The sequence below is a fragment of the Typopeltis vanoorti genome, chromosome 16, assembly GCF_054136105.1.
Source record: "Typopeltis vanoorti isolate ZY-2024b chromosome 16, IOZ_Tvanoo_1.0, whole genome shotgun sequence".
NCBI classification, from domain to species: Eukaryota; Metazoa; Arthropoda; class Arachnida; order Uropygi; family Thelyphonidae; genus Typopeltis; species Typopeltis vanoorti.
Window position 1 is genome coordinate 17,213,502 of NC_143564.1, and position 13,660 is coordinate 17,227,161.

Below are 13,660 nucleotides of genomic sequence, written 5' to 3' on the forward strand. Positions count from 1 at the left end.
GCATAGCATTATGGGAAGGGTCACTACCCAGACTCCTCGACTCCTCCAGTTTAATTACTTTCTTCATTTTGCCGGCCTGGTTGGCCAAGTGGTTTTTTGCCCTCCTGGTTGGCCAAAAGGCTGCAGGTTCGAATCCTGCCCTGGGCATGGATGTTTGTGATTGTCTGTGAAAATAGTAGTAGTGGTGGTCAGCGGTAGATGGCTTTGGTATAGATGATGAAAGTAGTTAGGGTATGTGGTGGAGACTGAGAGTTGTGGTATAGGTGCCCTCCCCCGATGAGTCTTTGGAGATGTGCTTTGCATTATAGGATACTAAGGCAAGTGATGTGAAGTCATACCCCTTTACCACGATTTGGCCCAGTCTTGAAAATACTTCAGGCTCAAACTTTGTTTGCTTACACTTGGATAAAGAATTAAACCAAGTATGTAATTTCTTGGTATCTTTAATGTATTCTTATCCTGGAGTTTACAGAATTCCCTATTCTTGTGGCTTATGTTATTATGGACAGTTTGGTTGTTCTGAACAAATTCGTGTTGAGGAATATGAAGAATATATTTCACTTAAAGATCTCCATAAATCTGGTTTAGCAAACCATTCTTTATCTACAAAACACAGAATTCAGCAGAACAAAACCAAAGTGTTACATAAAAGTTATTTTCTTCTGGAAAGACTGTACAAAGAAATCTAAAGCACACATTCATAATCCAAACCTTAACAAAAATTATTGCCTTAAACTTTCTCAATTTTAGGAAATTATACTGACTGATACTTACCATTCATGTATTCCTTAAATTATAATTAATTATTTGTTTATATTTAAAAATATTTTATTAACAAATTTATTTTATTATAATTATTTTTGGATACTATTATTTCTAATGCAGATGCAGTCATTCTCCTGCAGTCGATCGCATATATAATATCATGAACTTTAAATTAAATTGTTGTTCTGTTTTTTGGGATTGTTTTCGTATAATCATATTAAAATGGCTGTGAAAACATGGCCGAAAATTCTACAGATAAAAATATTTAAATTAACATATGTGATTCTGGTATTAATTAGTTATAATGAACTTCCATTTTATATCTTCCATGAAGCATTTTGCAAGATGGAAGACTTGCACATTTCTCAGATCTGATATCCCATGCCAGAGGTTATTGGACCTGAAATTCCCTGTATTATTATTATTATTATTATTATTATTATTATTTATACACTATCCATTAACATAATACATGTACAACTCCTTAAACCTGTTTACTGTTACGGTGCTCCCAACCACATCTGATAATCTATTACATTCATTCACCACTCTCCAAGTAAAGAACCTAGTCTGAGCATCCTTACTAACCACATTGTTAGACAACTTCCATATGTGATCTCTTGTTTTGCCCATAATCCCCATGTATTCAAAAATTTCATTTGATATCTTATAGAATCCCTTTAGAAACTTATAAGTTTCTATCATATCCTCTCTCCTCTGCCTGTTAATTAAACTCTGCAATCCACACACCCTCAATCTATCCTCATAGGGAACATTCTACAGACCTGTCACCAGCTTGGTCACTCGTCTCTGAATCCTCTCCTCCACCTCTCTGTCTCCTGGAAATGTAGGTGATGACCAAATCTGTGCACACTAGTTAGTCAACATATGGCCAAATCATAGCCTTATAAAGAGGGATAATAACTTCCCTATTGTTACTTGTCAGAGTATTCTTCAACATCCAAGTAATGCTCTGAGTTATTTTGCCAACTCTTGCAGGATATCCTTTGAATTTCAAATCTGTATTCACCATCACCCCCAGATCCCTATTCTCATCAATTTCCTGTAAACTAGTACCATCAATATGCTATGAAGTACATAATCTTTTGATGGTGAAGACCTTACATTTTACAATATTGAAGTGATAACCATTGTCCTTTTCCCACATTGCCAATTTATTTAAATCATCCTGTAAGACAGTGCTTCCCAAACTTCTGGATGTCAGGGCCCCCTTTATAAAAATTAAAATATTTAATGCCCCCCCCCTCAAAAAATCGTAATTGAGACATATATTATTATAATATTTATTGTATTTATATTCAATACTAATTTATAATTTATATCCAAAAACATATGCAGCGAATATTGCAAAAATCAAATGCAAATATTACATTTTTAGCATCTTACATACACATTTGACATGGCACATTATCTCAGAGTTTTATATAGATAGATATATTGTTATTGTACATTTGCATATTGTACACAAGCACATGAAACGTAAGACAATTAGTAATAAAGAAAGTATTAAAAACATAAAAGAAGTTTAATAACAATTTAATGTGATGGATGTGTTTCAATACTGCTACACAAATAGTCAATATCAGGTGAAATATTTGAAATGGCTATTCTTAGATTCCTTTCCAATTCTTCCATTGATAAGCAGGATCTATGTTTATTTTTAATTATCAATAACGATGAAAATGCTGTTTCACAAAGGTATGTAGATGCGAAAGGAATTAACATATTTAAGGCTGCTTTTGCTAATGAACATTCTTTTTGTCGTCGAATCCAAAATTCGGATAAATCACTATTAAGAAATTCTGATTCGAGGGTTGAATCTACTCTCATATCAATTAGTTCTTCTTGGGATGACCATGGAAGATTGCTAAATTGTAGAGAAGGAGCAAATGGTGTTCTTATCCAATCATATTCTTTATCTTCATTCAAATAAGGAAAATATTTTTCGAAAAAAAACATAGAATTTGTGAGGTGGTTAATTATTATCCTTTTATTTTATGTTGATAGTAAAATATTATTTTCTTTAACATATTTATGAAGAGAAGTAAACAGTTCCATTTTATTATCCTTACAACTTTTTAACCACGCAGAAAGTTTACTTTGAAATGCTTGCAATTTAATGTTTAGTGTTAATATATTGGTGCTTTTTCCTTGCAGAGAAAGATTCAATTCATTAACTTTTTCAAAAAAATCCGACAGATAAGAAACGAAACACAACGAATTTTGATCACAAAAATGAGATGCTAACATGGGATTCTTATCAAGAAGAAAAATTCGTAGTTCATCTTTCAATATTAAAACTCGTTTTAGAACTTTTCCGTGGGACAACCACCTTCTGTGTGATATAAAAGAGTGTCATAATTGGAATCCATCTCTTGGCATAAAATATGAAACAGTCTTGAATTAGTAGCATTAGTTTTTATGTAATTAACTACAGTAGAAACTTCTGATAACACTTTACTCAGCGATTCTTCCATTTGTCGAAATACTAAGTTTTCTCTATGGATAAGGCAATGAACATGTCTTGCATTTGGATAAACTTTTTTTACTTTTGCTACAAAACCTGAAATTCTCCCCGTCATGGCTGCGGCACCATCAGTGCAAATCCCGATGCACTTTTGCCAATCAAGTTCATATTCTTTAAAAAAATTATTCACTTTTTCAAATATATCTTTTCCTTTGGTTGTACCAGAAAGATTTCTGCAAAACAGTAGATCTTCATGAATTTGAAAATTATAGAGGTATCTAACAAAAACCATTAAATTAGTGTCCTTTGTATTATCCGTAGATTCATCAAGCTGAATGGCAAATGCATTACTTTGTTTGATTCTTGAAATTAATGTAGACATGATATTATCGGCAGTGCAATCTATTCTTCTTTTAATCGTGTTATTAGACACCAGAATTTTTTTTTAAGGTTCTGATATTTCGTAACCATAGATAGTTTCGCAAATTTTTATTGCTGCTGGTAAGATGAGGTCTTCACCAATTGTATGAGGTTTCTTTGTTTTTGCAATTAACAAAGCAATTTCGAAAGATACTTTTACTAATTTGTCATTCAGTTTAGCATGCTTTGAAAAACATTTAGTTTGTCATTTTAATTCTTCAGCCTTTCTTTGAAAAAACTCAGTTGTCTTACTCTTATATTCCCCATGAACAGTATCTAAATGGCGACAAAGTTTTCTGGGTCACATGTAATCATTTGATAACTGTTTACAGCAGATTACACACATAGGTTGGTTTGGATTATTATATGATGGTACAAACTCATATTTCAAATAAGAAGGATCGTATTTTTTAATTTTTTCATGCGACATTTTTTGCATCTTACCGTTTGGTGCTGAAGACGATGCGGGCTGTTCTGGTAAAATATGAAATACTGTCCTTTTTTTTGAGTCTGTTTCTGCTTCTTCTGATTGTTTTCTGGATTTTTTTTTTTTTTTATCAGCCACTTATCCATCTCAGGGTTAAATTTTTAACGTAGAATAGATCAAATAATAGCACCACTTACTGATACCGGCACACCACAGACTAACAACATGAAATTAGTGAATATTACTTGAATAAGGGAATCTCCAGACCAAGAACATTTTTCTCTTTTGTGACTTTTCTCCCTTTACAGTAATTAAGCCTAACGTGAAACAGACAGCAAAGGCAGGTTATTAAAACGTGGATATGATTGGTGCGGTATTAACAAAAGATCGCGTGACTGAAAGATAAAAGCATAGCTGACAATTGAGTTGAAATGCTAACTCTCTTCAACTGAATTCCATATGTGAAACTGCCATAACATTCACTATATATATATATTTCTTAGTTTTAACACGGTCGGTTGAATTTTATTGCTGCCTTGCAAAATCGAACTCACACACATCTAATTAATAACAATAGTTTTTAGTTAGATACTGTGTTTGTAGGTGCAACATATGGTTTTGCTTGAGTCTATATATACAGCATAGTTTCTGTATGAGGGGGGACACGTGATTCATTAATTTGTGTAATTTTTTTATCTTAGTTGTTTCTAATTGCACTATTTGTTGAGAAATATATTAGCAGACTGCTCATACCTTAATCACTGACATAATAAAAGTACTCGTTTTTCTTGCCTCGTAGTATAGTGACTGTTGGGGAGGGCATGTTGTTTACCACTGCAATCAAGTTAATATCGCCCCACATGAACTTGTTTAAGCTCTTTTTCATGTATGAAGTATATGCGAAACTTTTATTGGTAATGGAAAACTAGCTCAGATGACAGTGATAATAAAAAACGAGTTTTGATATGTATATAAAGTCAATATCAACAGTCGCCTGATTACGAATGCGTGATGAAAAGGATGGGAAGATTTGGAGCTTCCCCGGAGAGCATTCAAAGTAAATACAATTAACCACTGCTTTGAAATGAAACTTATATGAATAAGCATACATTTACTAATATTCATTAATCACTGAAATATGCAGGAAGCAAAGTTTGTGAACCAACACCAATGTGTGAATTTTTCCATTAAAGTATAAAAATAATAAAAGTTAAATACATTTCTTTTAAGATAAGATAAGAAAACTCTACTTAGTCTTAAAACATTTAAAATTTGTTTTCATTATTTCACCCCCACCCCCCAGCAAAACCTATGGCCCCCAAGAGAGCCATGGCCCACAGTTTGGGAAGTGCTGCTGTAAGATATCTGCATTACATTTATGATGCAAAACTATTTACCTAGTTTTGCGTCATCAGTAAACAACTGAATTGTCTCCCTCAAATCTTCTGCTATATCATTAATGTACTTTCTGGTGTCTGTCTATCACCCCCCCCCCCCCATCCATGCCATCACCATATCCATTCCCATTTGCTCCAATTTATGTAATCATTTTCCATGTAGTATTCTGTCATATATTCCTTTGTAAAGTCCAGCAGTATCATAGTGTAGTCATTTCCTTTATTCAAATCTGATGTCACCTTATTATAAAATGTGAATAAATTACTAAGGCAGGACTTTCCTTAAGCTATACTGCCCCCTATAAAGTATCATATTCCTCTTCATGCTGTTCCTGAATTTTACTTTTAACCAGATTTTCCAATACTTTACCCACCACTCTACAGATACTAATTGATCTGTAATTTGCTACTTCTGTCTTGGAGCCATCTTTAATAGAACTATCTTATCCTCTTTCCACTGCCTTGTAACCTTACCAGAGCTGAGACAGATTAAACAGGTTCGTAATAGTCATTGACAGTTCACTTGTACATCCTCTTAGCACATGACGTGACATGCCATCCAGGCTCACTGCTGTATTCACATTGATATTTTCAATATACTGAGTCCCTCCAGTCCATCTACCTCAATGGTCACATCGGTCTCTGTCACCTCAGTAACTATAAAGTCACCACCTGGATGATATACCCTTGCAAAGTGATCACTTAGTAACTGAACTATTTCTTCTGCTTCTATCACTTTCCTAATATCAGTACTATGTAAAGTTATCTTTCCATAATCATCTTTTTCTTTTTCTTGCTACATAGCAAAAAAAAACTTTTGGATTTACTTTAGCCTGCTTAGTTAATTTTCTCTCAAAATCTGATTTTGAGAGAAAGTCTAAGGTAAGTCTTTCTTACCATATTAGTTACCCTTCTTGCTTGTGCGTTATGTTGTTCAATGGCCTGCTTGATTATCTTGTTGTTTATATTCCTTCCACAATGCTTCCTTTTTTTTTGCAGTTCCTGCTTTATGTTGCTAGTCATCCACTTACTCCCTACTCAGTTTATACTCCTGATCCCGGGAATGCAGTCTGGTACTGCCTCATTCAAAGAATCCTTGATCACTTCCCATGCACTAATGACATTCATTCCATGTAATTTTTTATGTGATAGCACTGCACCAAGTTGCCTCTTGAGTTTGTGATAATTGCTAGCTTTGTAATTCTGCATAAACCCTTTCTTGACTGAAATTTCCACATTTTGAGCAACCTCCCAAGACAAGACTGCATAGTCACTTTCCCTGATTGGAGGTAGAGCTTGCTGTAGATATAGATGGTCTTCTGATGGTACTACCAGATCCAACACTTTGTTTTAGCTTAGATTTTCTTACCTCACTTTGCAGCCTCTACTGTTCTCCTAACTCCAGTGACTTTATTGTTACTGAGGTTTGCTGACAGCAAATCGAACTATTTGCTGTCAGTAATTATTTAACATAAGTTGTTTGCCAGACCACCAGAATTCGTGATAATCCTCTCATTCTACCAACAGCATAAACTTTTTTTATTTTTTTGACAAGCTGTCCTTCAAAATACACTATAAATGTTAGCTGTCCTCATGGCAAGTTTGACCTTAATGATATCTATGCCTTATTTTTTGCAGATTAGTCTTTTCCCAGCCATTCTTAACCTTGTATCATGTGGCACTCCATCTGTGCCAACTGGGATGACTGTCAGGACTTATTTATCCCCCACTCCACTCAAAACTGTTGTTACTGATTTAACCCTAGTTCTACAATGTTTGTGTTAAGGCAGTCCAAGCGAAAAATTCAGCATGAGACCGTTGGCTGAAGTCAGAGCTCTAGCCTCTCACAGACCGTTGGCTGAAGTCAGAGCTCTAGCCTCTCACTTAGCTTACACTGGAGCACGTAACATCTCCAAAAATCATTAACAAATCTGAAGACTTTTTAAGGGTCACTTGTACTAAGCTTGCCTACTGTCCAAATGGCAGTTGAGCCTTCTAGTCCCTTTCCAAGGCTGTGGGGTGCAAGTTCTGTCCTTTCATGTTTCCATCTCTCTCTCTCTCTCTCTCTCTCTCATCCTGATAATATAATGATGCCATATATCCTAAAGATAAGGCAGATATCTTGGGATCAGTTTTCTCCTCCATTCTTGTATTGATGAACAAGGCAGATCTTCCTCCATGCATTCCAGCAGCTGATCCTGTTATTGCTTCATTACCCATAATTAGGGGTCACGATGAATTAATGCAGCTAATGTGTCAGTGCTGGCTTCTCCTCTGCTACATCCCCTGTAAGAGTAAGGTTTTTTTTATTTATTTATTTATTTTTTTTTTGGCTATAGATCTGTTCATTCATGGGACCAGTTTGCCTATTCTGAGGGATGAAAATCCTGAGTTTCCAAGAGAAAAAAATCCTCTCCACTTATGAGACTGGCTAACTCACCATTTGATTGACAGGGATTCTCTGTAGCCCAGATGTGGCATTTTGAGTGTTTATGCTACTGTTCCACAAACATGAAAATGTGCTTCTTCACATCATAGGATCTTCCAAGTCTAATCCCCATCCATATCCATGTACACTAGAAATGTCGGTGCTGGCTTCTCCCATTTGCAACTCTTGGCTGTGACTGAATTTATACAGGTAGTATTATAATGCTTTATGCAAAGTTCTCCATACTGTTCTTCTTCTTCTTCTGTAGCTTCTCCCACTTAAGTGGGGTCACTGTTGATGATGAGTCTCCTCCACAGCCTCCTGTCTTGGGCTGTCACCACATCCAAGTTCTTGATCCTCAAGTCCTCTTCTACCAGCTCCCTCCATCGCTTCTTTGGCTGCCCATGCTTCCTCCTTCCTTGCACATCCATGTGCATGACCTCTTCTTCCCACATATTCGTCCTCCCTCCTCATCACATGACCAAACCATCTCAACCTTGCCTCCTGTATCTTCGCTCCTAAGTTTGTAACTTTCACTGTTTCCCCCTCACATAGTCATTTCTCAGACGATCCTTTCTGGTCACACCGCACATCCACCTAAGCATTCTCATCTCTGCTACTTCCATCCTGCTGATGTTATTTTTCCTCAGGGCCACAGTTTCTATAGCATATGCCATAGCTGGCCTCACTACTGTCCTATAGATTTTGCCTTTCAGATTGATTGGCACCCTCTTATCACATAACACTCCAGCCATCTCCCTCCAGTTCCTCCAACCCTCCATCTTCTTCCACTGTTGAACCTAAGTATCTAAAGTCCCTCACCTTCCTGATGACATTTCCTTCCAGCTCCAGATCTGTCTCCTGGCCGCCACCCACTGTGCAACACATATACTCTGTCTTACTTCTGCTCAGTCTCATACCTCTCTCTTCCAGTACTTTCCTCCATCTTTCCAGTTTAGCTGCCACTTCTTCTCTTGAATCTGCACACAGCAAGATGTCATCTGCATACAACATTGTCCAAGGTGCATCTTTTCTCACCTCCTCCATCACCACCTCCATCACAATGTTAAACAGAAACGGACTTAATGCTGACCCTCGATGCAAGCCAACTGTTACTTAAAAACTTTCTGTCTTTCCCAGACAGGTCTGAACACTTGTCTTCACATTTTTGTACATCTCTCACATCAACCTGACATATTTTTCCGGAACCTTCTTCTCCCTCAGACACCTTCAGACTTCTTGCCTAGGCACTCTATCGTATGCTTTCTCCAGATCAATAAATGCCAGATGTAGCTCCCGTTGTTTCTCTCAAAACTTTTCCATCATCTACCGTAACCCAAAGATAGCATCTGTTGTTGATCTACCAGGCATGAAGCCAAATTGTTCCTTTGCATTCTCCACCTCCTTCCTCAATCTACCATCAAGAACCCTTTCTAGGATCTTCATTGTGTGGGACATCAACTTTATTCCTCTGTAATTTTTACAGTCTTGTGCATCCCCTTTACCCTTGTAGATGGGGACAAGAGTACTCTCCCTCCATTCCTCGGTACATTTTCCTGTTGGCAAACTTTCATGAACAGGTCCCACAGCAAGTCAATTCCCTCTTCCTCCAGTGCCTTCCATGCCTCCACTGGAATTCTGTCAGGGCCCACCGATTTTCCATTCCTCATCCTCTTCATGGCCTCTGTCACTTCCACTCTACTGATGTTCTGCACCATCCCCTCAGAAGGCTGCTCATCTTCTCTGTGAGTCCTTGCATTTTCTTCATTCAAAAGTCCCTCAAAGTATATTCTCCATCTGTTTCTTATGTCCACATCCCTCCATAATACTCTTCCTTCAGCGTCTTTGATCTACCTCACATGTAAGATGTCCTTTGCTGCTTTATTTCTACATTTCGCTAGTTGGTAAATTTTTCTCTGTCCTTCCTTTGTTTCTAATTGATCATACAGATCTTGATATGCCATGGCCTTCGCCTGTGCCACAACTCTCTTGGCTTCTTGCTTTCTCTCTTTGTACATCCTCTCTGTCCTCTTCCACTCTTGACTCATTCCACTTCTGCTTTGCCTTCCTCTTAGCTGTCACTGCCACTTGTACATCATTATTCCACCACCAACCCTCCTTCTGCTCTCTAATCTTTCCAGATGTCTCACCAAGCACCTCGATTGCACAGCTCAGGATTACTTTTGAATTATGTTTCCACCAATCTTGTACACTTTCCAGTCCATCCGAAATCCTCTCTAACACCCTCTCCCTAAAACGATTCCTCACACTCTCTTCTTTTAAGCAAAACCACTTAATTGTCTTCATCCAATGGTTTCAGAGGTTCTTATCTTCGATCTTATTTTAAAGTCTGTGCACAGCAGTCGACTTGATCTGTTGAAATTACTTTACAATTTGTCACAACCTTAAGATGTTTTCTTCTAGTCAAAATGTAGTCAATTTGTGAACTGTTGTTACCACTCCTAAATGTTATCAAATGTTCTTTCCTCTTGTAGAAAAATGAGTTCACAATTGCGAGATGAAACTCTACTGCAAAGTCCACAACCTTCTATCCTTCCTGGTTCATTCTGTCTCCCTATGTGTCCATTCAAGTCTCCTCTGACAATCACCATCTCGTTTTTTTCCAGTTCCCTCATTTCTTCATCTAACATGTTCCAGAACTCATCTTTCTCCTCTGCTGTACAGCCAACTTGCGGGCATATACACATAATACGACCACCTGCTCTTCTCCAAGACCCAATTTCATTCGCATGATCCTGTCGTTCCTTCTACCCATTTCCAGTACTTTGCCCTTCATTCTGGCACTCACTACAATTCCTACACCATTTCTTCCCTCGTTATTCGCTCCAGAGTAGAACAATTTATATCCATCTCCCAGTTCCTTTGCCTTTCCCCCCCTTCCACCCTGTCTCCTGTACACATAAAATGTCCAACTTCCTCTTCCTCATCATGTCTGCCACCTCTCTTCACCTTCCAGTCATGCTTCCAACATTCAATGTTCCCACTCGCAACATCCTCTCCACCTGCTTGGGCTCGCTTCTTTAACCACACCTGCCCTTGATGTGTTAGCCCTCGTCGACCTCGCAGCTGTAGGGCGATGTGGCTGTGCATCGCTTAAGGGATATGTCCTAGCCCTTATATATAATTTTCTCTTTGACTCATATCATAGATAGAGTTGGCAATGAAGTTTTATGACCAGATGCCCTTCCTGGCATCAACTCTCACCATTTATCTGGGCTTGGGACCGGCACCTATTGAGGCTAGCTTGCCTCCTTCGGTGGCTGCATAAGACGAAATGACTTAGCAAGATAGGAAAGATTTACCCCTAGCCCTCGAATACTCTAATAGTAGCATCAGGGGGAAGGAGCAAGGAGAGGAGAAAGAAGTAAAGACAGAAGGGGAGGGACCAGTCTACAGAATAATATAACAGATGTATATTACATGAAGTAAGACATGGTCCAGCATCTCGTACCTCGGGTTTATCATGCCCGTACTCAATAAAGTGAGCCTTTGAGGTGAAAGTTCTCAATACTGTGTATGTGGGAAATCTAATTGTCTTGCAACACCATGTGCACTGCATGAACCTACAGCATTTTCATTGGACTGTTTAACAACTGCAGTTGGAATATCTTCAGTCATTTGTGATATTTTAGAAATCACAAATGACTGAAATCACAAGGAAAAAACAGTTGAATTTGAAGAAGGTCCTGAGATGAGTAAGGAGAAAAAGAAATGACTAAAGGAAAGAATGGAGAAGTCACATCTGATCAGTGTTATCAGTGAATCCTTTTTTTAGTGTTACATGGTGATAAGCATTCATTTCAGATAAATTATGGAGACTACAACTGTGTTAGAAATAATTATTTTAATTTCCTGACAAACAACACAAACGCATACAATTGAGATTAAAAAGCAGAATACACTTCCTTTTCTAGATAGACATGTCACACGTCTTTCTTCTGGCAGTCTTTCCTTCACTGTTTACCGGAAACCTACACATACTGGCCAATATATACACATAAACTCCTACCATCACCAAACACAAAAACTAAGTGTCATTAACACACTAAAAAACAGGGCGTTGAAGATTTGCTCCAATGAATAAGCACTTAAAGATGACTGAAATAAAGAGCCGGAAAGCTTCACTTTGGTGATGTAAAATTATTTAAATTAAGGAAATATTAAATCCCACATTATTTCAGACCCGAATAAGAAACTCATCATCATCATCAAATTCCTGACATGTACACTTAAGGGGTGTACAGGATATGATAGTACTACATGAAAAATTTACATCATTACTAACTTCCTATCTACAATTTTCCTCCAAATTAGTCTATTACTTGTCAAGACTCCAATATTATCATTATCAGATCTTATATTTCTATTTTCGAAGGCACTTTGTACCGTATCAATCCACCTATATCTTGGTCTTCCTCTGGGTCGTTTTCCTGCCAACCTGGCAGAGAACACTTGTTTTGCTAATCTTTCCTCATCCATTCTGTTTAAATGACCATACCACCTGAGATTAGCTCTGCTAATGCACTCCTGGATGCCAACAATTTTAAGTTCTTTCTTAATATCCTCATTTTTAATATGATATTGCCATTGATGCCATCTGTTCACGCCTGTAATCTTTCTCAGGACTCTCATATCTGCGGTCTCTAGTCTTTGGTCAAGTGTTTTACTTCTGACCCAGCTCTCAGATTCATAAGTTAAAACTGGTTTGAACACTGTCTTCTATACAGCTAATTTAGTGTTCCGACTAATTTCTCTCTTATTCCATATGAATTTATTCAATTGACTTCCTACCATACCAGCTTTGTTGATTCTGTTGTCTATTTCCATATTTAATTTACCATCTTCACTAAAAATCGTCCCTAAGTAGCTGAAATGTTTTACTTGTTCCACAGGTTCCCCATTCACAACACAGTTGATATTTTCAACAATTCTACCTATTTTCATTGTCTTTGTCTTTTTAATGCTGACCTTCATACCATATCTATTACAACAGTTATTCAATTTAGTCAGGGAATCTTGCAAACTAGTAGCGGATTTATTCAGAAGTATAACATCGTTCGCATAAAGCAAAGAGCTGACATTAACATCTCCAATTATGATATCATGTTTAATACCACTTTCCTTCATAATGTGATCCATATAGATAATGAATAACAGAGGGGATAATGTACATCTTTGTCTCGCACCAGATTTAACATTAAACCATCTTCCTGTACTTCCTTCAATTCTTACTGCCGATTTACAACTCAAATACAGAGACTAAGTATTGCTTGATATAATGCCCCATTGACACCATATGACTGTAGCGTATTGAATAGCTTCTCTCTTGGCACCTTGTCATATGCCTTTACCAAATCGACAAAACTTAAATACAGATCTTTGTTATATTCCCATGCTTTCTCGACTATTGGCCATAAAGTGAAGATCTGATCCTGACAGCCTCTATTTGGATATTGAATCCAGCTTGTTCTTCACCAAGCTTTTCTTCCATAGTTCTTCTCAACCGTTTCTCAGGTATACTTGCATAGATCTTGCCAGGAACACTCAGTAGGGAAATACCTCTGTAATTCTCATATTCAGTTTTATTTCCCTTTTTATATATGGGCACTATTAGAGCTCTACCCCAATTATCGGGAATTCGTCCATCTGTCCTGGCGTTCTGAAGTCTTACAGTGGCTGCACTATGCAGTGCAGCCACTGTAAGACTTTTACCA

General features: G+C 37.3%; 1 protein-coding gene across 1 annotated transcript in view; it reads left to right on the plus strand.

Annotated features, from left to right (window-relative positions):
• The window catches only part of LOC150097870 (ATP-binding cassette sub-family C member 1-like), a 626,276-nt gene that overhangs the window by 378,650 nt on the left and 233,966 nt on the right, over positions 1-13,660 (plus strand). The gene's annotated exons all lie outside the window — the stretch shown is intronic.